Below are 23,958 nucleotides of genomic sequence, written 5' to 3'. Positions count from 1 at the left end.
TTGAAATAAGTTTATATTTTACTATTCTCAGCCTACTACTACGTATTATAGGAGCTCTGCTGAAAAGGACCTGGAAGTCCTGGAGGACAGAAAGTTAATCGTGAGCCAACTCTACGCCCTGGCAGCGATGACGGTCAACAGCATCCTGGGCTGCAGCAGCAGGAACAGAACCAGGAGACTCAGTAAAGTCACCAGCCCCCTTTACTCAGTGCTTGTTAGGCCACAGCAAGATATTGCATCCAGCTTTGGAACTACCGTACAAAAAGGATGGTGATTGATAAACAAGAAGACTGGGGAGGACTGGAGCACTTGAACTGTGAGGATAGAGACCTGGTCTTATTGAGCCAGGAGGCACCTAATGGCAGCCCCCCAATACCTGTGGGGACAATGTCAAGGAGAGAGATCCCCAGGCTCTTCCCCATGGTGTGTACAATACATATTTGCAAGGGTGAGAGCTAGAAGCGCACAATTTATCATCCAAATTTTGCAGGCTTTTCCAAAACAACACTAAAATCGAAGGGCTGAACCCCAAGCTAATACAAATCAGAGCAGCTCTCATGTGGCCTTTAATGATTTCAGTGTATCATCACTTTAAGTGTGGCTTTTCTTCAGCTTTACCACGCTATGAAACTTTCATTTTATATTCCATTTTTCAGGCATTAGACATGGCTACATGGCAATATTGTTAATATATATAAAACTATATGAAAGTTATTTCTTTTCAACTCACTTGTTAAAAACTTTCTGGAATACTGCATGGAAGAACAGTTACATGAATATCATCTTAGCTATGTTGTGTTGGCATGTGGCATCCATAAAGTCTTCAAAAGTTGTTAACTATTTTTCCCCATTATTTCACAATAAAGAATACTCTTTTGTTTCAGATTCCCATCAAGTCATTAAAAAAAAAAAAGAGGAAAAGACATGCTCTTTATGAAAAGACAATCAAATGTGTCTGGGAAGCTTTAAACTTTACTATTTTTTGGCAGCCTTTCTTTTCTTTTTTCCCTTCCATTTACAACCAGTTCAATACATCACTTCTGAAGATGACATTTCTTTTTTCCCCACCAAACAAAACCAGAAAACTCCAAACACCTAGATCATAAATGTATTTTTCTCTTTATCTTGAACTTCACTTGAAACTTTGTTGTCTGACAGTTGCGTCTCCCTCATTACCAATGATTTTGCGGTATCACTTTACAGCTGACTTTGCTCTGACACATAAGATCAGAAAAGCCTGAGCCTAAATGCCGAAGTCATAAATTTTAACTGTCCTTCAGTTTAAATGCTTCCTGAAGACTGTTCTCCATTTAGTGATTTGTAGATGCCGTTTTTTTCCCCCACTGTTATTACATTGTCCTCTAGAAATGCTGACAAAGATTGGCTGCATGAGTTCACCCTGTGTCAGCCTTTCATACTCTTCCAAGTTGAAATGTTTCTATTGTCATTACCAAGAAAGATTCAACATATGTAGATGCATATTCTACACACTATTATCCTTCCAGCAGCCAAATCATTTCTTTTGTCACGCTGTCAGCTTTTTCAAGGCCACTAGGAAGCGCCAGTCTTTGCATGTAAGACCCAAGTCACTGGGTGTGCCATAGACCCTGTAGGAAATGCAGTTACTGGGCTGTCAGTAGGCAGCTGTTGACTTCTAGACGCTGCACAGAGCAGGGAGAAGGGATCCTCAAACCCCAGAGTGTTCATGGTTTCTGAGGAACTATCTGTCACATTTTGCAAAATGTGGTCGTTGACGAATACGCTGTGCAAATTCCCCATTTGTTTCAGTTGGTAAGATACTTAAAATGCTACATGTGAGGCATGACTGCAAAAAACCACCCCAGCGAAACAGGTTTTCAAAGTTTGTAATCACACCGATGACTTCTTCTCAGATTTGTCTAGGATCATGTTCTAAAACACATGCTAAGATATACAAAGAGAGCAAGAGGATAGGCAAAAAGCCAGTCTGAGCCTCTCCTGCCCAAACCAAGCAAATTATATGAACAGGGCAGGGGGCTACCATGGTGAACCTATGCAGAAGATGGATCTAGGGCAAAAGGAAGCTGCTTCTGACTGAGTAGTCTCATGGCAGTAACCTGCTGTGCTATGGATCAATACCCGCTATCATTATCCTTCTGGGAGGAAATTAGGGTTAGTCCAGGGTTAGACCTCTGTGGAGCTTCCTTAACTCACTGCCCTATGTCACTTGTGGTGGGAAGTACAGTCTACTGCGTTCTTGATTCTACTGTTGGATTAACTTATATCTGGACAACGATAACTTAAACACGGGACCAAATTAATGCAACGATCACAAATTACTCTTTAAGGTGATAAGGTAGGGACAGGAGGAGAGAGCCAGAGACATGTACAGAAATGGTGGGGGTAATGGGGATATTTGAGAGAGACGTGTTTAGACAATGAAAAGATTCAGGAAATAAAATAGGAGCAAGAATAGTAAAGGTCAACAGCGTGGAGAGCAAGGATTAAGGGTCATGTGAGAGAATCGGAGATAGGGCGCAAGGAGATCAACGGGAGTCCTTAACTTGGTAAAAATAATTAATAGAAAGGGGAGACAAGGAGAGGCAAGTAAAGAGAAATTATGACTGAAGCCATAGCTCAGATATAGTAACACTTACCCGCCTTCGCTATATATTTTTTGCAGACAAGGGAAATAGAGGCTGTGGTATGCAGAAATGGCCTCCCAGCTGACTAGTAGGAGTAGTGTTAATATGAATGTTATAACTATTTGTGATGTGGTAGCAGGCAAGAGCATCACTGAGAGTCAGTGACTATTTGATGCTATGAATAATGCAGATAAAGTAACAAAACAGGCACTAGTGCCATAGATAGCTCCTGGCTGGACCCTATACAGCAGACACCAAGATAACATAACAAATAAAACTAGGAGAATTGAGCAGGAAAGCAGCAGTCACAGCTACTTACGGGTCTAGTGACTCAGAAGGAAATTCTGCTCACTCTAGAAAACTTTCACAAGGAGGTATATGAATGGACATTGTGTTTCCTTATTCCTACTACTTCGCAAAGACTATCCTTCTACTGGGCTAGCTCCCCATCTCCTACTCTTCTCAGACGTACAGACCATGTGCAAATTAATGGCAACATTTCTATTTAACCTATTAATAATTTCTGACCTGTAACTGAAAAGAGCAAGACCTTCTGACAACTTTGTAACCACCCAGCTGACTTCCCAAGCAGGTTCTGCCCTGCCATCTCTGACATGGATTTCTCTACCCGTTCAAGTTCTCATGGTGCTACAAGCTACATGGAATTAATTTCCTACAAGAGAAAATTTGGGAAAAAAAAAGTTCCTTATACTCCTGCAGGAATAGAAATGAATGACATATTAGAACATTTCAAGCCCATACAAAAACTCTTGGATTTGCATATATCTGAATTTGGAAAATATTTATTTGCATAAACTCAGTTTGTGTAGAAATAGTATAAAATATTGACAAGTTTTATAGCATTCTACTACCTTAAGAATAAGGCTTCCTCCCTCCCCCGCCGCACAAATGCAATAGTTGAAATCACGGAGGAAGAAAATTATCCCCTTTGGACACCACAAACAAAATTCCTCTACTCACCCACATGTTATTAGCCATTAAACCAATAAACTAAAATCAGAGCAGTACTTTACAAGAGGGAGATACTGCTTCTGTTGTCACCTAACGTACCATTTAAACCAACTAATTCTTACCACCGCTTATCATATTGCCTCTGAACAAATGATCCCTGTGCCTGAATTTACAACCAGGCACATTAGCCTTAGACCTCATCTTACCTCAGAGAACCTTCTTCATTTCCTCTAAAAAGCACAGAAACCTTTCAAGGACACTTGGGCTTATAATGTCACTTTCCATTTTAAAGTTAGCTGGATGAAAACTGTCTTTACTAGAGAGAATTAGATGCCTTTTTGACTTCTTGCAATGATTTGGTATCATGCAAAGCTCATGGAGATCAATGGCTTTTCTTTAGAAAAGTGCATTAAAGCAGATTCTCAGCTGATGTAAAGTGACAGTGTGAATGTCAAGGTTTACCACTTGTAGAGCTGGTCAAGTAGGCTTCATTTCTATCAAATACACTATAATGAAAAAAGGCTGTTAACCCTAACTATCTGAATATTTATAGAGTGTTTATCACCAGGAATCTGGAACAACTAACTGCCTGGTTTACATATTCAGAAACACAAGTCTGCAATTCCCTGAGACCTGAAGCACTGCTTTCAGGTGAATTTCTTTGGTATCATATAGTGTGTAATCCTTATATCCTTACACAAAACTTACACAGGTCTAATTTCCTTATTTGTCAATTAAATCAATCTGCTAGGTTTTCAGGATATGTTGTGATATAAATACACATCCCAGTTAGGGATGAAGCCGTGTGACAGAAAGGGTTCTGTGATAAATGAAAAGGCATATATGTCATGTGGACTAATGTGACACACTTGAAAAGTGACAGATTAGGATCTTGTCTAGAGAGTGATGCAGAAGGTTAACTTTTCCTTGTGAAAAGTTATATAAGAAAAGCTGGTGTAAGATAAGATATGGGTAGTTCTTTGAAAGAAGAGGTTGGATATAAGCAGGTTTGTACTAAAAAAAAAATGAAAATATGAGCTTTCATCCATCCCCAAGTAATCAGACCTGAGATTAGGTGTCTAAGTTAGTATCATGCATGTCCCAAGCTCCTAGAGACAGGGGGAAGAGGCAGGCACCTCCAGGACTGATTCAATCCACTGCTTTTCACAGCTCTGGATAAGTGAGGTCTCGGCTCTCGCTAGGATCACAGGAACAATGTTTCTGTGTTTGGGGAATCTTCCTGTGCTGTTTCTGAAGGAAGATGAAAACCATATGGTGGCAAAGGATGACATTCCCTGACCACCTGAGTAGAGATCATGCCATGCACTCCTGGGAGCTTGGATTATTAGTCCAGAAATCTGCCATTTCACCCCATCATGTATCTCTTTTACATAGATGTCTAGGACTGGAAAATCCTCTTGTTTCCCTATTCCTCTATCAACTTATCCTGACTTAGGTGTCTCAATTAAATGTCTAGTACGGTGTTACCCAAGGTACCCTCTGCTAAAGAGGTAGGTGCAATGAGGGTATAATCCAAGGAACACTGTCAACACCACGGGGACCAAGCAGATCATCACAGTAAAATGTAGGCAGTGGTATTTGTTCCTATACATTCTCTCTTTCTAATTTAACTTCAGTTGAAAGGTATGTTGACATCTTTCAAAAATTCAGGTAACCAGGGCTTGCCCTACATTTTTGTGTATGCTTTGGAAATATGCACAGAAATATGAAGATGCCATCCCCCATACAAAAGAAATAATCATCTGATTCATCCAGTGAAACAGTTTCCTATTTAGAAGAAAGCTCTAAGGTTGAGTACTGTTGTCTTTCATGAAAGCAAATTCCTATGGAAGTCAAGGGAAATTCTGCCAGATGAAGGACTAGATAAAAAACCAGGTTCCAACCCCTACTGCTCATAACTTGTGATTTATTCACTGTTTTTACCAAACGATGCACTTCATGGGTTCTTTGATTCAATACTGCATGCCATCCTATTCCAGTTATTTTAAGAAGTGATCTGTGTAACGTTAGCATGATGAACCTAAATTGCAAAAAAACCTGGCTGTCTGCCAAGAATTTGAAGAAGGAGGCACTCATTCTCAGAAGTGCTTGACAGCAACTGGATTTTTTTTAAGTATCCCTGAAGGGCCATGTGTACCTTGGCTTAAAGACTGGGAAGGACTGAAGTAGGACTAAAAGGCAAAAGGTTCACTCTCATCAGAATATGCTCTACATGAGAAAAATGTCCAAAGGTCTCAAGGCATCTTAGGACGTGTCTGAGAATTTTCTCCTTACATCTTAAACATCTGCTGTTTTAATCAGAACTTTGGGCTTCTCAGAGGGGTTCAGTTCAGCAGAAATAAAATTAATCTAGAAAGAAATGTGCCCAGTTACTTGAAAGTAGTTTCTAACTAGTTCTCAGTTTCCACCAGCCCACATTTATGAAATCATCGGAGGTCACATATTGTATATTTTCATTTTTGTATGATACACCTTGGTCTGGTTGGCAGGGGCATGAGTACCCAGAGGTCCCCTGGAAATCCTGTGACTTGCTGGGGAGCAGGGTATCTCATCGTTTTTCATTTCATCACTTTGGAATAATTTTTCTTACTAGGAACATTATTCTGTGTCTTCCTACTTCTAAGTATCTTGTTCTTTCCTCTGAAGGATCTAGTACTGCATGTAGTATTGGCTAGTGTTGGAGAAAGGTTGCTAGAGTTGGCAATGGGACTGATCCAGTCCGGCAGTTTCTGTGATCTTACCAAAGAAATAAGGATATATTTGAAAAGCTGGCACTTGGATTCATCTCATATCAGACTGTGCCATTTTTAGCTGAAGATAAGTATTACAAGAGCACTTCTCTCACTAGTGGTCATCAAAGAGATTTCAGACTGTGACATGCAAATTCACTTTTTTGTCAGTTTGCTGGTTTGTTTGTTTTTTTAAAGTTAAAGTTTAGGAAAGTTTAGCATTCATAGGATCTGATTTTTACAAAAAAAGAGAAAAAAACCAAAAGTTGTATTAGGCCCTCACGTTCCTCTTTTGAATAGTTAAGAATGCTGAAAAAAAGTGTTCTTTTGAAAATCTTGCAATGTACTGTCTGTATAAAAAAAAAATTATTATATAATACATGCAAGCATGTATTTCCTTTGATTCTTTTTAGACCTAAAAAGGGAACATCTTATATAACATATATATCTGCAGAAGTAGATTATCCTCTTTTTTTCTTTTTTTCTCATATGCTGTTTGGAGGAGAGCTGCCTTTTCATCATAATTAACTACTGAAAAGTGGAACACTGGATGACTAAAAATATTTCTTTCTTTTTTTATAAAATTATTTCTCCCCAGAGGCTATGCAGAACATGATTTGTATATACAGATTTTTCTGCAGATCATGTTTAGCTATGTATGTATAGATTCCATGTGATTGAACTAACCAGGAAGAAAATTCTGATCAGAGGTATGTGGTAAAGGACAACCTCAGAATTAAATATGTGTCAAGCCTGAATATTCTTATTCATTTTCTAAATGACATTAGTGAAGATTGTCCTGCTATTCTATAGGTTAGAATATTTTAAAATTTAAATCTCCTCACTACCTCCCCTGGATTACTAAAAGTTGATGACAATCTAGACAGTGTACTTTCTTAATAAAAATTCAAGTGCATGCAGCAATAGCTTGTCTTTCTTTTTAAAATAGGACAAAACCAGTTGATGTAAACTACATAAACTATTTAATTCTTCAAAATTATACATTCTTGTAATGATTTGTAGACAGCTAATGACACTGATCTTTAGTCTTATTTTGATAAAGGAAATCTCTTTAACTCATAGCAAATTAAGTAACTTAGGTTTTTTTAAATTTCTGCTGCATTATTAATAGTTCGTACTGAGTTAACATCTAGAACAGTCAGTCAGAGACTCAGACTTGTTTTGCTAGATATGTTACAAAAAAGAGAATGAAAGATAGACTTTATCCACAACAGCTTGTGGTACAAGAACAAACACTGTTCTCGTATGTTTTCGTGTTCTTACTGTTCCATGCGCAAATTATTTCTCATGTAAGTGGGTATTTTTGCTCACCAAATTTATTGAAGGAAAATTGATTACTAAGTGGAACAACTGGGAAAACAAATATATTGAATTTGTTTCCAGTGACTGTAATATTAGACAGACATAGATTTCATACTTTGTTTAATTTCAAATACAGATAAAATATTATGTTACCAAAAAGTAATGAACATGTAACAAACAACATATTATTAATATTTAAAGTTTTCAAAGGCTAAAAAAACCTCCATCTATGAAAAAAAATTCTAACAGTTGTTGAGGTAATATTTTGATAGTATTTTGCTTTCTTTCCAAATGTCATAAAAGTACAAAACCCAAAACATTTTGTGAAGCAGAAAAACCCACATAAAATCTTTCTAGACTGCTACAATAATATTTTTGTTACCAATAACATGAAAAGGTATCATCCAGTTCAAATAGGCAAGATTATTATGACTTAAAATAATGAATTGGAAGAGACAGTGACCTGAAATATAAAACAGCCAACAGGATCTGGATTCACATCTGGCTCTTTTATTTAAATCAACAACTTTAAGACAGTCCTCCCACCTTTCTTCATCTGGAAAGACGGGGTAGTGATGCTGATCTTCATTGTAAAGTGTCTTTCAATTTACAGACAAAACATGCTGTAAGAAGTCTAAAGTTTGAGGGTGTCTCCTTTCGGGTCGAATTCCAAAGACAATGATAACACAGGACTCTCCTGAGGTCATTAATGTTAACTTGTAGAGCTATTTGTAGAATATGCATAAGAGAGATCAGACTCTCCCTCATAGCAACACTAAGAAATAAATTGCATAAACATAATACTGCTTTCCCATGATTGATGTAAATGTTATTTTAGGAGCAATATATACAATGCTCCTTTAGAGCTTGGAAAAAGGCCATTAAAATTCTCCAGTTACCAGTGAGAGCTTTATCCCATCTTATCTGTTACATCTTCATGAGAAGATTTAAATAAAATGGCTGACTGGAATAACAACTTCCTCTGAATACACTGACATTTCATAAATGTGACCTATGCTAAAATCAAGACAGTGGCCAGAGAACTGAGATTATATTAGAAATTGTAGTCTTTGTTCTATAAATAGGCAGAAGACATGTTAAAAAAAATGCTTTTAATTAATACCAGTTAATTATCAACTTTTTTAAAGCTTGCTGACATTAAACAAAAAATTACGTTTGGTCTTCTTCTAGGGCAAATGAAAATCAAAATAATTTGCCACTGTGTTCCAGTAAGGGAGATGAAGTGTAGGGAAAACCTACCAGATCTGCAGGAGGTCTTCAATTACAAAGAATGCACTAAACTCCCAGTAGTTCTGGAAGGAGAACACATGTTTAGGGTAGCAGATGACTAACCAGCTACACTTCTCTTGTAAAACCATTCCAATGGCTTTCAAAACCATGGCCAACAAACAAGGAAACAGAAGGACGATACTGAGCAAACCCTAGGAGCTTAATTAATGTAGAATGGGAAAAAACTGCTCTTTTCAGAAAAAAAAAACCATGCCAGGTTTTGAGAGTGGACAATTTGAGAGTCTGAGATGCTAATATTACTAGTAGAAGTAGCTAATCAGTTACTGCCATCTACAGAGTTAATCTCACAGATCCACATTGATGAGTAAGTTTTATGTATATAGCATGACAGGGGTACTCTGCAGGTCAGATCTTGTTCCCTCTAATACCAGAGGGAACTGGTATTACTACTGACTTTAACAAATGCAGGAACATGCTGCCAAATTTATGACCCATTACTTTGGCCCTGCACAGGAGAGTTAACCTGACATATTGTTACTATTCCTGTGCCAGAGACCATTGAAGAAAACTAAAAAGTACTTTTCACATTTATGTAAATATTTATTTTAATTTTATAAAACACTAGCTGAAGTTGAAAGAACTTCTCCCCCCCCCCTCAGTTTTTTTCAGTCTTCACATTCTTTTTTAAATAGAAAATACTCTAGGAATCACATTTGCAAATAACATCTTCCAAAAATATCCACACACCAACAGTGAAGTCTGCTTGACTTTTCAGAGAGCCTGAAACAACAGCTCTGTTGACTAGGTGTTTGTGTCAGCAGTAGTGACAATAACATCAACATCACTGTTACAGCTCATTGCAACATGCAAGAAAGGACTAAGAAGCATTTTTAGTATTTTAGGCAAAATTGTTTTGGGAGGGGAAACAAAGAATACTTTTCTCACAGATGGTATAGAAATAAAACTGGATAATAATACCCCTGAAGACTGAAGGTTCGAAGACAGAGACACAGCATAATCATTTTCATTTCCCCAAAGAGGCATATTCAAATTTTTGTTGAAGTGATTCCAATCAATATTAAATACCTACCATATATTTCCCCAGATGTTTGTAGTATATTGAAATACATGGCACAGAAATGTAACCACGTTTGGAGAGGAGCTGTCTGGGTTCAGCTACACTCTACAATGGAATTTTCTTCTCGGAAGTGGACCTGAAGAATTCCTTTTCTGCTAGCTATGACCTCTGACTACTGCAAAGTTGGGAAATGTGCCATATAACTTCCAAATATTCCAGATATTTGGTTAAGATGCTGGAGCTGATGTTGCTGGAAAGTACTTTGTCAATTTAAGTTGCAGAGCAAAGCACCCTTGTATCATTCCCTCTAGCCAAGAAAATGCACTTCAGCACGAGGTCAAAGGCAGAAGCAGTTCCCAGTTCAATCAGGGGAACTGAGCTTCACAGTGGCACCGACAGCACAGCAGAGCCACACACCCCACTGAATTGAGGTGTCAAAAAGGCAGGGAGATGAAGGGCTGCAGTCCCGGTAATGTCCACTGGTACATCTGTTTGCATAACAAACCCAACAACAACAGCCTTTCTTCCCAAGAGTGAGCAGTTATTTGCACAGTAAGGAAAAACAGCATGAAAGACATGTATACCAGCACCATCTAGTGATGTCTGCCAAATCACTGGTTCCTTGATATTCAGAACTCAGAAGAAAGATCCCTAGCTGGCTGCACACCTGCACCAGCATGCCTATGAACACCACCGTATGATCTTTGAGATGTCTTTGAATTTTGTGTCATAATCTCATTTTCATACACTACAGGCTTGCATGTTTTCAGTGAAGATCCTTCATCAAAATACAGGCAAAAATCTCTGAACTTACTGAAACATATGTGATTGACAAGAGTACAGCTTGAAGTGGTGTAGCATTGTACTATCTCAATAATTTAAAAGTGTTGGCTGTGTATCTCAGAGGATTTTGCCTGGAAGTAAGTTGTTGAAACATTTATTCACAAGTTATTAATTAGTAAAAGCCTGATGATGGCATTGAAAGATGTTTCAGGTTTATGAAGACCTTGAGTATTCACACTGATCAATAATGAAATTTGAACTTTTATTTTGATTCACCTGAATTTTCTGTTACAAAAACAGCTCTGTTATTATCTGGAGCAAGCTTCATTTATTTTTATCCAACAGTGACATTACATGAAAAGATTAGGAGGGGGACAGTAATATATGAAGTATTTAAAAGCATTGTCTCATAATAAACAAAGGCACTGTATTCTACATTTCAGAAGGCTCAACAGGCATGATGCCAACAGAAGAGGTAACATATGTAGATCAGAGCTGATGCATCAAAGAAAACATTACAAGCAAAATTATTCTGAGAACTTAGGAGTGCTGGCCTGGTAGAGACAAACATTCAAATACAAGAAGTTTTCTTCAGGTATGAAAGAGTGTTGCAAGAGCAGAGGACTGCCGTAGCAGATGAAATACAAAGTATTTCATGATAGCATGATGAAGAAGCAGCTAGTCCAACACAAGAGTTAACTTACTACAGCAGCAGAGAAGAGAAAATAATAATTTTTAAACCAACATGGTGCCAAATCCTAATTTATTTTAGGCTGCACTCATTGCAAGAGTAAAGAGATCAAATAGGTGTTGGTTGGGTTGGAACAAAGGTAAAGCAAGCTCGCACACAACCTCAGAGTAGGTCACACTAGTGGGCACATATGACCACGATTTCTCTTATTACATGGCTTCAGAAAAAGCACATGGAGAGTCCCTTCTTCTGGAGACAGCTCTAATGTATTAATCTACACTCTTTGCATTCACTCAGGGTTCTTGATTTCATTGAAGATCCTTCTATCCTCCAACATGCTCCTTATATGGTAATTTTGGCTTCGATTTTCTGCTCTTTTTCAATATGGATATGTACATGGGTATGATCTACTTTGCAGATGATTACAGCTGCTGCTACACATACATTAAAACTAACATTTTTCAACTTTGGTCCTTAAAAGTGTCATAGCCTAAACTCATAATATCCACTGAAACCATAAAAAGAAAGCTTTGTAATGTATTGTCCTTGACAATCCACCTTCTTTTTGTCTCCACATCGCCACTGCCTCAGACTGCCTAAAGTTCCTGTGATATATGAATGCTTTACTGAAATCCACTGGCTGGTTGTTTGGTGTGTTGTTTAAGTATTAATTAGCATGCAAGAACTTAGCAGATCAGTCTTACATCACAAACATCTTTTCAGATGCTGCAAGATATCCAGCACATGATTTATACTGAAGAAAAAACTCAGCAACAGCAGCTACCTCCCCCTGACCAGAAACATCCATTAATCATTTCTTCTTTTTATCCCTTACTCAGAGTTCTACTTAACAAAGATCTACTTGCCTTCAGTTGCATAAGCCATAGGTACTGATGCCACAGATATAGATACATCAAATAAAGTATGTAGCATACATGGAATGTTAAGTACTCCAAGGGTACCCAAAAAGTAAGATGAGAGTAGTGACCCCAGAGAGCAGTATGCTGGTTGGCTCATTTCTTAAAGATTAATATGATAGCATATTTCCATACATTCTGTAGGGTATGGCTAAATATTTTGATGGTTTTAATATTTTTTACCAACTGTGGAAACTGGTTTGCTGTGGATGACTGTAAAAGTGAGATTTGGTAAATAATTGTTAGAACACTATGAAACAATAGACAAAAGTATAGCCAAGCAATTAACTAGTAGATGTAGTTACTCATAAGTTTTGCAGTTCTTTGCTCTTATGACTAGATGTTCCTGTACGCTAGATGAGAACAATGTTGAATCTGACCACATGTGATTGAAACTGCATCAAGATCAAAGAACAAGGACAAGAACAAAGACTTCAAGGGCAGCCAACAGAATCTCAAATGGATCGGTGGTTGTAAAAGCAGCCCTTCGACTCCAATGAATTCTTCATTGCACATGATCAGATGTAGACAGTACTATGATAACCAGTTACAATAATTTTTATGTATATGTATACTAATCTGATTAATATGTAATTGTGACTCCATATAACCTGTTTGTGCTGAAGCTGTGACATGCACACTAGGTGGAATTAGCCCCTGTGCATCCAGCGCTGCAATAAAGAATGCCTGCTTTCTAAAACTCCAGAACGAGTCTTAGAGAGTTTCTTTGACCAGTTTTTCGATATCAAATATAAGGAGGCAAAATAACAGAAGGAGCCATAAGTGTTAGGATATTTTTGCACATTCCAGTCTCAAACCAGCGTTACACCCTCAGTAACTGGGTAACTGTGCTGCCCACTAGCATTCTCCTCAGTAAAGGTGATTTACTGTCACAGCCTTTTCTTTGCACTGTATTGGTCTAGAGCAATTCACATGGACAGTTAAGGAGATAAAAATCTGTGTTTGCCACCTAATTATTCAAGCCATCACAATTTAAATGTCAAAGTTATCTTGCTGAGTTCTGTAGCTCCCTGTACAATCAATGGTGAGAGATACATTTCTCTGGAAGGTGATTGAGAGCGAGTAAATTAGCTATGATATGAAGCTAAATGTAGGTGGAGAAGATGAATGTCTGTCTGCGTTAAACAACTGCCAGTGGAAAATACTGAATCCATCTGAAGGGTAAGTCTTACTCTCTAAATAAAATGGCTACATGGCAAAAACTTGAGATCAATCTTTGAAGGATAAGGGCAGTGCTATAGAAAGTTGAAGGTTCCACCTTTTCTTTACATGTGTGTTCATACAAATTGTTATGTACCCACGGCTCCCTCGGCTGGCCTGAGGAATCACAAAGAACAAGGCTGTATCCTGTTGCTCACCCTTCCCAGGTTTCTGTCTGCCGTGGAGCACAGGCTCTATTCTTTCAAAGAAGTAAGCAGGAAAGGGAGGCAAATAATTGAGTTACCCTAACATTTTCTCTCCTATGCAATAAACATTATTATTATTATTATTACTGTTGTTGTTATTCTGGTGGGAAGAAGTGAATTTCACCTTTGCACTTATGTCAACATAGCATTTCTTCCCAGATACCTGCATAACTCAGGAGGCAAAGGAGTTTGTAAAGGGGAAGTACTACTACATGCCTAATATTATTTGCTATGCATCTAGCCACATTTGAAGATGTGATAGTGGGTGAGGTGGACATGTGGTCTGATCCTGTAGACATGTTCTTATCATCACACAATCCCTCTCTTTCTGAGTCTCTTGCCCTTTTGTCCTGCATGAGGGAGAAGGTCACCCAAGAATGGCAATTCTACATATATACCCATGTACAGGTTCTTTCAACAGCAAAGAGGGGAGAAGAGCCTTTGGGATTTTTAACTTTTTTTTCATTCTTTCTGTGAAAGTAGCTTGAAACCAGATGGGATCATAAAGATAAAAGAAGTTCCATTAAGTACCAGCAGAGATGCTATTAGTATGCTAATGGACAGATGTTTTCTTAAAGAAGAGATAAAAGATATAAAAGGTGTCAAGAGAATAAATAGATTCTTCTTTTTCAGTGTAGAATCCAACACAGAAATGACCAATAGGATAAAGCAATTCAGCAAAGGAAGAAGTTTATAAAGTAATTTTAGAAGCCTTGGCCACATTGACTCGGGGATTTAAAAAAGTTGCTATTAAAAGTTTCTTTAATAGCCCTATATATACTGGTGTCCCTGAGTGAAGAAGAGATGTTAGCTAGATAATGGCTTTTCACAATATAACTGCGCTCAAAAATTACACCCAGTAAAGCAGTTTCCAAAAAAATAAAGTGCCACAATACTTCATGTATATTCAATCAGCAGAAAACAAATCTGGTCACTAATATCTTAAACCAGCTACTTAAGTTATGAATAACAGTCAAATAGGCTTTTTTTAAGAGAAGTTCCTTAAGCGACATATGCATTTATTTATTTTAATCTAGATATATGTCAGAAAGCCACTATCACGTCCACATCTCCAGTCCTGAAATACCTCCTGATCTTTTTGTTTGTTTGTTTTTAATTAAATCTATTCAGGTCTGAACTTGAGAAAAGAAAAATCTTATTACCACACAAAGGAGCCTCCTGTCTATGAGGTGATAACTGTACCAAGATGAAAACACTCAGAGGATTTATAGGTTATAAACCATAGCATTAGTACACCGTATAAAAAACAAAAGTGGGTTTTTTTCTCCTTGAGATAGCAAGAAGCACCTTGTAACCAAGTGTGCTGTGTCGTGTAGCTGCCTGGCTTTGATTCTGACCCTGCAGATGCAAAATGTACTAGTTTGCTTTATTCAGGGAAATAGCTCCACTGATACTACCCATAAGAGTAGAGAGAACCACATATTACGTCGTTTGCAAGACCACTGCAAGTAAGCACTGATAGTCTGTTGATACGTACCCAAACCCTGTAAGTAGCTCGGCAAATGTAGAAACTGCACAGGAACCTGTGGTTGTGGATTTTACAAACTGATGGCCAGGGTTTCCAAGGCAAGGCAGTACATTGGGGCTGGCCCCTGGACAGTCATAGAGACATATTACAATTTTGTTTGAAAAGCACATTGCATAACTTATGTGCCGATCTTCAAGCATTGGCTTTACAACACCTGTAAACCATTAACAATTAAACAAATTTCAATTTTTCAGCACGTGTATACTCACATTGCTTCGTGGAACATAACTCTGGGGACATTTTATTTGAATGTGATCAAAAATGTAAGACTGGAGCTCAGCAGATTTCATTGGATAAGCTTTGGATACAACCAGCATTGCCAAAACCGCTTAGTCAATGGACTAAACTTGCCTTATTTAAGAAACGCCTTTGACTGTAGTCTGCAACTGTCAGTGGAAACAAGAGGAAAATTCAGCAAAAAAAGTCTGCTAAAAACTGTGGAACATTCTTGTTTCTGTTTAATTCTGTTGAATTTGCTACCTGTGTTTGTGATCCTGCTTTAATCCATGGGATGGAGTCTCAGGCAGTTACTTTGTGCCACTCACTGTAAACATGATGAGCAGTATTACAGGAGAAATACTGCCCTGGTACAGAGCTCTCAGGGACTCCAGACTTGATCTTTCTGCCAGCTATATCATAAGAGAAAAGAAGGGTCAAGTGGGGGACACTGTGGAAGGGGAAAAAAAAGGTATATTGGAGACTTTTTAAGCTACATTTCAACCATTGGTAGGATTGTGGCACTGATACCAGAGCTAAAATATTATTGCTATTTGAAACTACACTGGCCAGTGTAGGAAAAAATCTATATTCCCATTGTAGCAAATTTGGCTGTCTGTTAAGTAAAAAAAAAAAACAAACCAAAATCCAGATCTCTGATTTGATGGAGAATCATTGCTGGTGGAATTAGAACATTTCTTTGATAAAGGAGAACTTTTTGTCTATTCCACTTCTCACAGTAGTTCCCACGAGGGTGGTGTATGAACACAAAAGGGACCAGCAAAAGGAAAGTTGGAAGAAACTGGTGTTCCCCTTTGGAATGCAGAGTTAGATGATGAAACATCTATTAAAGTGAATTTAAAAAGAGATTAAGACCAACACAGTGAGGTGAAACAGTTCAGCTTGAAAAAAAAGAACAAAACCAGTGGCATAGCATTGGTTTCTCTTTACGTACCAACACTGTTCACAGGCAGAAATCAAGGGAAGGTTGGGCTTCCATACAGAGATAAAAGGAGACTCGGATGGCAGGCATGATCAATAAAAGGATACCCTTACCAATCCTGAGAAAAAAGGATCTGACCTGGTACACATACCAACGTACAAAAGGAGCTACTAACAAGAATAAGATTGAAAGTTGCATGTTATCGCTGTGATACTACTTAAATATACCCAACACCACTTTTAGAGTGTGTTCAGTATGAGGAAGAAAATTCTAAAACCTGAAATTTCAACCCTGACGTCAATAGTACGGGGAGCTACATCTGATTTATCATTAGTGAGTGCTGTGAGCATAATACCAAATGGGACATAATTAAGACAGAGGTTTCATCTAATAGTAGGTGTTGTCTCATTCATCAGGCAGCTGCAGCGTACTGGGAGACACATCAGCCCTACTCTGTTCTAGGAGCACATGCAGTGCAACCAAAAGTCTGTAAAAATATGTAAAAATATGTCCTATGAGAAAATAGTGGAAGAAATGGAGTCATTTAACTCAGAGAAGAGTGTGGAGAAGTCTTCAAATACATAAAGGGCTTCCTCAGGCTGTCCTATATGCCTAGGACAAATAGACAAGGAATGCTGGTAATATGTTTCAGCCTCAGAAACTTAGACCAGAATAATAGCAAAAAATAATTCAAACAGTAGAATAGTTAGGAGGATTGTGCAATCTCTGTCACAGGAGGTTTTTAAAGACAGGTACGTAATTGAATGTCCTAAAATAGGTATGTTGGTTCTGATGATCTCTCAAGGTCCTTCTAGTTATGTTAGACCATCAAATCGGAGTTAGACCATCAGGTCTTTCCAAAGAGCCATTTAAATCTCCTGGACGTTTGTCAGGAGCAAGCCTTTCTTAAAGAGGAAGGAGTAATGAATTTGATTTCTATTCCTAATATCAGGCACCATAGCCAACCTCAGTTGAATGCAAAGCGCACAAATAAATCACTGTAGAGCAAAATCCAGGATTTCTCTCATTTTCTATTCCACCTTGTTTGGCTTATGACCTTTGCATCCCTTGCTCAACAGCCTCCCAGCTTTCACTGAAAGCATCAAGAGCTCCCTTTCACCCTGCTCTTCCATCACAGCCTGCTAGTCTAGTGACCAGGCCATTCTCCTGAAGAAATGTGGCTTTAATCCCACTCTGTCTCATGAGGCATATGAGCTCATATGTCTCACTTCTTTGGTAGGAACTGCAACCCAGGGATGCCAGCAATAATGATTTGGGCAGCAGACTACCAGATTTAGTAACAAACGCCTGCTGAACTCAGAACAGGGGGAACCTGCTGCTCGTGGACCCGACCATATTGACAGGTCCGCTCTAACAAGTAGATATTATGCAAATCAGGGTCGCCGGTAACACCACTTTCCCTCACTGTGCATTTTTGAATGAAAATGACCATGACTGATGTGTTTTGTGTTGAGCTAAGTGCCTCTGCAGTGGATTAGGCATGGTCTGAGCATATTTGATGTATTAGGATTCTTTGAGGACCTTCTCTCCCTGATTTGTGACAAAATTTGACATTTGTGGTGCTCACACTAGAATACCCCTGGGCATGCCTTGATTCCTACCCTCAGGCACTGAACTAGCACCAAATGACATGGTCACGTGTGGAACCACTGCTTGGTGTTAAGTACTGGTCCCGTTATATTGAACTGGAAGTGTTCTTCCAGAATTCTTCTTAAGTTTTCTTCTTCCTTTTCTAATATACCAGCGAAAAGTACCTTTAAATTAAATGACATCCAGGCAGTCTTAATGACAGATGCAATGGTCAATTCACATCTCTATATCCACAGCTTTGAGCCTTAACTGTGAAGCCGTTCTTGAGCATACCTTGGTGCACTATCCCATCATATTACCTCACCGAGAAATGCCACGCACTACCAAATGGATAAAAGACTATGGGAACATTTGAAAGCATTCATCTATGGCTTCAATTCTGATAAACCAAATAAGTCGTTAGGTTCATTCTGGTTCTGCTTCATCCACCTGTTATTCTCTAATAAAATTACTTAAAGTGGAGAATTCATATTCGGGAGAAAGTGATATGTATATATAGTGAAAAAAAGTGAGGAAAATCTTCTGTTCAGAATAGATGAGAAGTAGATAAGTAGATAAACTATAAATTACCTGAGCTCCAAGTGAGAAGACTGTATTTACCTTTGTTTACCTTCAACTATATCTCTGGGGCAGAACTGTACCTATTATAAATTAGCTCAGCCAATCTGAAATCAGTGAAGCTAAGCAGATTTATTCTAGGTGAGGTTTCTATCTTTTATATCCTTCATTCCAAGCACTAACTCCACAGGGTTATGTAGAAGTCCCATATGCTACTGACAGTTAATTTGTCTTAGTATTTTAGAGCAAAAGGGTAGAGGTAGACAAAAGTAACCTTTAGATCACTGAATGCAATGATGTATTTACTTAGTTCTTCCCTGCTCCTAAATTTTAAAAATAATCATCATTTGCCAGATTGACCAACATGAGCTTCTTCAAATGGCCATATCTCAAAAACAAAAAAGAAAAAAAATTAGAGCTTTGTGAACAATTATTTAGGGCACAGTTGCTGCTGGACCACCCACTAAAATACAGGAGAATGACTTTGCATCAGGAAAATGTTCTGTTTCACTCCAAATGAAATATGGGGATGTATTTTAGATGGTTTCATTGAGATTTAGAGAACTGAAATTCAATATGTAATTTGAAATTCAAAATAAACATTTCTTACAATGTCCAGAAGAAATGGTACAACCTTTCTATAAAAAAGCTGGTTTTCAGGTGGAGCTTACAGCTGCTCTTAAAAGCTTTTGGCAAATAAAAAACATTATAAAAAGAAAAGATCACTTAGCTCTCAATATGAGTTATAATTTTATAAGAAGAAAAATTATTTGATGACTTATTGTTTATTTCTCAAAAACTGCCCTGAGTATCATGAGATGGTACTGGTGAGAGGTGTGGAGTGCAGAGAGAGCTAAAAATAGAGCCATAGACGAGGCTCATACTCACACTGTACTAATGTCCTAGTCTCTGAATCATTAGGTAAAGCAAATGTTCAGTTTTCCAAATGTGTTTCCTTGTCTTTTACTCCAAATGCCTCAAAATAAATCATTCCATTATGGGTCAAATCATGAATTAGTTTAAATCAGTTCTACGTAAAGCCAGACTTGCGTTCTGTGTTTTGTATGACCAGGACATGGTGGAGCTAGTTGAGCCCTATTTCAGAGGTAAGAACAAAAATAAATACACCTATACTCTCCTTCCTTGGCATGTGTCAGAAAGGCTCATGTCAGAAAAACCAATGTAATTTTTTATACGGTGAGCTGCTGTTTGTTCTTTAGCAATTTTCCTATTGCTCAGAAGTTCCATAATGTACTTGGAATACCTGCAATTTATCAGGTATGTAAGATGCTCTTTCCCCCCCCCTTTTGCTTATTTGCAAGGCCGTGAACAGTATATTAACTATGTTTTTGAGTCCTCACCATAACCTAAGGCTTTCAGAATAAATTTGGTTACTTTTTTTAGAGATGAGTGTGTTCTGGTTAATATCAGATGCTCAAAACAATTATTGCATTTGAAACATAACTATCAAAACATTATTGATTTTTTATTTTGGTTTGTTGTTGTTGTTTGTTTTTGTTATGCGTGGAACTCTGGGAAGCTTTAGATGAGTCTTTGAAAGTAAAATCATAAAGATAAATTTTTTTCAAAGTATGAATAATAATTCACTTTAACCAAGGCTTTATTTTTTCAAGCTCTGGACATACTGGATTCTCCACCATACTGAACCAAAAGCAATATTGAGTCTACTGTTAAAGGTAGGCAAAAACTTGAACAGAATGATGCTTATGCTGAAGTTGTGGGATGACACCTTTTCCTCTGCATTGCACAAGAGATCAGACTTATTTTATGCTACCAAAAGCTACTGGAACTGTATGAGTTCTGTGTCATCCCAGCTTCAACATTTATCCATTGATGAATCTTGGTGGTCATGCTGCTCATCACAGAAAAAGTATTTGTAGCCTTCACTATAACAGAAGGCACTGAAAGCAAAAAATGCAAAGAAAGTCTAACTAGTGCAGTGTCATTTTTGTGTTTAGTAGCAGCAAAAAGAGAAGGGATCAACATTTTTTTCCTAATACATTGTGGATGGTGAAATTAAAAATTTATTAGCTCTTTAAAAAAAAAAACAGCAACACCCCTTCCCCGCCCCCAAAAAACAGGTAACTGTCATAAAGTTTGTTTTGTTTAAAAATATCCTACTGATACACTGAAGTTATTGCATCAAATACGATTTATATACATGCATAACTCAGTTGAAAACATTTGCATTTCAGTACCAAAGATAACAAGTTTTGACATCACAATCAATGGTCCAGTTTGCCAAGAAGGACAGGGCAGTCTGTCTGCAAGACAAATTTTAAAAATGTGGTAATACCAAACGGAAAGCAGTGGGATTATCACAAAGAGCCTGGACTAGGCAAGAGTCTGAGAATCCATGGGAATCAGGAGATCCTCTCTCCAAGAAATCTTCCAAGCTATTAAAAATAGACACAGGAAGATAGAGCACATTAAGACATCGTTGTAAATATAAATTTGTTTTATATAGCTGCCCGTAGCATCAGGGAACTAATTCCACACACAGAAGTTGTGTTCATGTTAATTTATAAGTTTCTCCCTTCTTTGAAGTTCGAGTTTGACAGGACATTTCAACACCCCTGTATTGAAACCACTTAAGGTTCTGCTTAAGTTTAAGCATATGCCAAAGTCCTGTTAAAAGCTAGGAAGATTTAGATGTGAGCGTAACTCATTGTTACACTGATATAGACTTAATGGACCACAAGACTTATCTAAAGTGGATTAAGTCGATAGAAAGACCTCTGTTGATTGAAATGGTTTGTAGGTCAGTGTCTAGACGCATTGTGATTTTTCTTCCCTCACCTTTTATAGACATTGCAGTACTTCTTAATTTTGCCAAATGGTTTTACATGCTTCCTTGTTGAATGGGTATTTTAATTTGGTATAACTAACCAGGTGCTCTCTTTGCCAGGAAAGTACCACAAGTCTCCAAGTACCACAGCACAGGACTGAAAATGTTAAATTCTTGTCCAAAAAAATGAAATACATTAGCAGTTTAGGCTGAAGTTCCTTTCTAGCAGTCTCCAGAAATTACTGCTTCAGGTACTGACTGAAGTGTTTTCAACCTGAATTTTTTATTCCATCTCTCTATTTAAACCAAGCTAACATTATTAAAAAGGTATAAAAGTACTTAACGTTATAAGAGGGGTTCTTATGGGACACTTACCTATATTCTTACCTACTTACTAACCTATGATGTGTCTTTGTGGTAAAAGGTGGTTTTATAAAGGCTGCAAACATTAAAAAGTAGCTTATACTTTAATAATAAATTAAAATGCAAGACAAACTTTTATTTACTGATTACATTGTATTTTCATTTAGTAATGTTTTACCCCCCATTTCATAAGGAAAAGTAAAGCCAACAGTAATTCCACAGAAAAAGGAAAGGTCTGAACCAAAAGGTCTTAAAACTGCTGGACCATTTTCCCTACTGAATGGGGTTTGGGTGAAGTTCTTAGTGCCGAATGTGCAGTTGAATTCTGCATGGCAAAGGAGAGATTTGCATCCACAGACAGATTGAAAAAGAATGTTGTGGCATGAGTTTCTAATTAGTTCTCCTTGGGCCAAATTTGTTCTCACTTGCACTGGTCATCAATTTTGCTATTCTCAGTTTATACTGAGGAAAGTGAAAGAGGAAATCCGCTCTCCTAATTCTCTCCTTATTTTCATACTTTATTGACAAATAACTTGTAACAATCTAGATGTTATTGAGCTTCCCCTGCCTGTGATTTCCTGAATTTTATTAGCAGCATTTTTCTGGAGGAGTAGATTTGATTTCTTTCAGCATAAGCCTACCATTCTCAAATTCTAAGAGAGAAGGAAATCCACACTGAAGTACTCGTTAGTTGGTCCTTTACGATGCTGAGTTCCCACGGCAATTTGAGAATATATTTTCATTTTAGCCTTGCAGCTCTTCATTTCCTTAGGGTTCAGAAAATATAGCAGGCTTCCACTAGACCTCTGCAACACTGAAACTTGCAGCGTGATTTAAGAAAAGTTTTCATTTTAGGCCTGCAGACTTAAGACTCTCAGGAATTGGAAAATATGGCAGGCTTAGCTGTATGACGGCAGCTCCAATTCCCAGGGTTATTTCTGGTTTGCTTGTTTGTTTGTTTTAGAGAAGCTTTTCATTTCTATTCTTCCTGCAGTTAAGGTTTTTAAAAAAAAAATCAAACATGCAAACCTCCATTAAATGTTTGCATACTCATAATTCCCCCAGTGATGGAATCGAGCTTTCCTTCTAATTCCAGGGTCTGGAGACTGGCAGGGCATCAGAACAGAAAATCAAAATGCATTTTTGGAAAAATAATGTGCTAAGTGGATCATGACACCCACAGGCAAACAAAGTCAAGAAAATGTCACAAGAGACAAACTTTATGTGGCTGCTTGTGGGAAGGAAAATGGAAGTCCAGGTTAAACAGCTGGAAGAGTTAAAGAATCAGATAAGGTAAGAGCAGTGGTTCTTAGGATTTTATACAGTTAAGGTCTGATGTACTCTTCCTCAGTAGAGTGAACAGCATTATACTTCTGATGGCAGCGAGCAAAATATTCAGAGCTTAAGTTCAGTTCAAATAGAAACCCAAGAATATGGTTGGGCCTATCTACAAATAACGCATAGAAGATAAACACTTGCATGCAACTGGGGAAGAATGCCCAGACTAGAAAGGAAAATGTCCCTTCAGCCTTCTCCTCTCTGAACTGAGTGAATCTAACTGCCTTAGCCTCCCCTCACACGCCGTGTGCTTTTGTCCACTAACCATCTTTGTTGGCGCTCCTCTGGATTCCCTCCAGTACGTCAGTGTCTTTCTCATACTGGTGAGTCCAAACCCAGACGTAATGCTTCCCATGCGTTCATACAGGGGCCAAATGGAGGAAATAAACATTTCCCTCAACCTCCCGGCTATGGTGCTACTAATGCAGCCGGATACGTCGTTAACCCTCATTGCTGCAGAGGCACGCTGCCGACTCCTGTTCAACTTGTTCGGCCTGAGGACCTCCAACTCATTTTCTGCAAAGCTGCTTTCTAGCCAGCCAGCTCCCAGACTCTGCTTTTGCATGGGCTGCTTCTGCATCAGATGTGGAACTCGGCTGGTTTTTTGGCCAAACTTCATGCTGTTTGTGGCAGTTCGTTTCTCTGGCACGTTGAGATCCCTTCAAAAAGCAGCCCTGCCCTCCATCCAGCAAACTGATCTTCCCCCCCCCCCCCCCGCTCATTTTGGTTGTGCACCCCCCCTTCAACCCAACCCC

Source organism: Haliaeetus leucocephalus, unplaced genomic scaffold (assembly GCF_000737465.1).
Source record: "Haliaeetus leucocephalus isolate CR32 unplaced genomic scaffold, Haliaeetus_leucocephalus-4.0 Scaffold536, whole genome shotgun sequence".
NCBI classification, from domain to species: domain Eukaryota; kingdom Metazoa; phylum Chordata; class Aves; order Accipitriformes; family Accipitridae; genus Haliaeetus; species Haliaeetus leucocephalus.
This window is presented reverse-complemented; position numbering follows the sequence as displayed.